Source organism: Salvelinus alpinus, chromosome 2, assembly GCF_045679555.1.
Source record: "Salvelinus alpinus chromosome 2, SLU_Salpinus.1, whole genome shotgun sequence".
NCBI lineage: Eukaryota > Metazoa > Chordata > Actinopteri > Salmoniformes > Salmonidae > Salvelinus > Salvelinus alpinus.
In genome coordinates, this window is record NC_092087.1 from 101,902,166 (window position 1) to 101,904,608 (window position 2,443).

The window sequence follows — 2,443 nt, forward strand, 5'->3', positions numbered from 1 at the left end:
GCTGGGGTCCATCTGATGATAAGAGTCTGGGAAGATCAAAGCCTTGCAGATTGATGGCTGGGGTCCATCTGATGATAAGAGTCTGGGAAAATCAAAGCCTTGCAGATTGATGGCTGGGGTCCATCTGATGATAAGAGTCTGGGAAAATCAAAGCCTTGCAGATTGATGGCTGGGGTCCATCCGATGATAAGAGTCTGGGAAGAGCAAAGCCTTGCAGATTGATGGCTGGGGTCCATCCGATGATAAGAGTCTGGGAAGATCAAAGCCTTGCAGATTGATGGCTGGGGTCCATCTGATGATAAGAGTCTGGGAAAATCAAAGCCTTGCAGATTGATGGCTGGGGTCCATCTGATGATAAGAGTCTGGGAAGATCAAAGCCTTGCAGATTGATGGCTGGGGTCCATCTGATGATAAGAGTCTGGGAAGATCAAAGCCTTGCAGATTGATGGCTGGGGTCCATCTGATGATAAGAGTCTGGGAAGATCAAAGCCTTGCAGATTGATGGCTGGGGTCCATCTGATGATAAGAGTCTGGGAAAATCAAAGCCTTGCAGATTGATGGCTGGGGTCCATCTGATGATAAGAGTCTGGGAAAATCAAAGCCTTGCAGATTGATGGCTGGGGTCCATCCGATGATAAGAGTCTGGGAAGAGCAAAGCCTTGCAGATTGATGGCTGGGGTCCATCCGATGATAAGAGTCTGGGAAGATCAAAGCCTTGCAGATTGATGGCTGGGGTCCATCTGATGATAAGAGTCTGGGAAGATCCAATAGCCGTATTTGTCAAATTTGTTAGAAGTAGTGTAAGATAGTAGTTAATAGTGTAAGAATTTGAGTTGTATAATTTTGCCAAATCAAAATGTATTGGGGGTATGTGAGACAATGAAGATGTACCATAGTTGTTTATTATATTGTGATTGTCTTGTATATATATATATATATTTAAGTCATTTAGCAGACGCTCTTATCCAGAGCGACTTACAAATTGGGTATATATTAGGGATTGATTGTTTATATATTAAGGGTATGTTGTTTATTATATTGTGATTGTCTTGTGTATATATATATACATATATATATATTAGGGATTGATTGTTTATATATTAATGGTATTGTGCTGCCATCCTGTTAGAAGGTAACAGATTATTTTATTACAATAGTTAAAATGGATTTTCATTGTGTTCCATGGTGTTATTTGCCCCCTAGTGGAGCTTTCTGGTACTTAGACTGTACTCAAACAGGAAGTAGAGAATTCGTTCTGCACGCTTAGAAGCAGCTAAAAACAACGCTACGGTGCAGGTTTTTCAGTGTAGTTATTTCTTGTCACGCTTCAGCCTTGGAAAATATTTGTTTGTAAGTTCGATTCAAGCATTTAGCTAATGATGATAATCTTGTTATTGATAGAGTTTCTTACATATCAATGTTGGTTGGTTGCATTTACTCACAAATTGCAATGCCTTTCATGTATGATGTTAGCTGTATTACTTTGCTCGTGCGTCATGCAAACGAATTGTAAAATATACAATACTGTATTTTTGTTACTGTTTCTAGTGTAATATGCCTTGTTATTCTACATAGATGGTTGTACATTATTAGAGTAATGAAAGGAGTTAGTCAATTACCATATGAGAAAGCAATTAGCTATATGGTTTGGCATCATGCCAGATGCATGGTACCGTAGCACGTGCTTTGTATTCATGCAACTTCAAATGTATAATGTACAGCTACAGTATGTTGGTGTGAATTGAATACTAAAGTATATTCTTTTCTGTGTTTTACAACATAAACGTTTTCAATATTCATTCAAGAAAAGTCACGCCTTGGGAGTTTTATTGAAGACTTAGTTGTTAGCTATCTGTCTAGTTTTGCATGGGAACGCAACTCAAGGGCAGAATAGGTATGTTGTTTATTATATTGTGATTGTCTTGTGTATATATTTATATATATTAGGGATTGATTGTTTATATATTAAGGGTATGTGAGACAAGGAAGACGTACCATAGTTGTTTATTAGGAAAGGAAATTGTATTAATTATTGGATGTTGTGAAACAAACAACAATTGTGTCTGTCATTGTCTGTTGTCATTACAATCGCCGCCTAACCTTGTTGTATTCCCCCTTCCCCTTTCCCTTTTGAAAAGGACCACCATGTAAATATCTGTTAAGCATTATTGTGTTATCCTTCATGATTTTCTTAAATTGTATGTGGAGGCGTTACCAGCTGGAGCGCCCTTATTGTATGTATTTTACAAACTGTCAAATAAATTCAATCAATCTGTGTACAGGAAAGTATTATTTGTAAGATGGAAGAGAAAATATATCAGTTTATTGTTAAATTATTATGACGTTCTTTCCAATACAAAAGTGTAGTAACTGTTGTTTCCAAACTGCGTTACCCACTCCAGCCAGCAGATGGCGATATGCGTCTTTCAGGTGACTCTTCTTG

General features: G+C 37.9%; 1 protein-coding gene across 5 annotated transcripts in view; it reads right to left on the reverse strand.

Moving 5' to 3' along the window:
- Positions 1-2,443, reverse strand: part of LOC139546469 (piggyBac transposable element-derived protein 4-like) — a 226,838-nt gene that overhangs the window by 63,686 nt on the left and 160,709 nt on the right. The window lies entirely within an intron of this gene.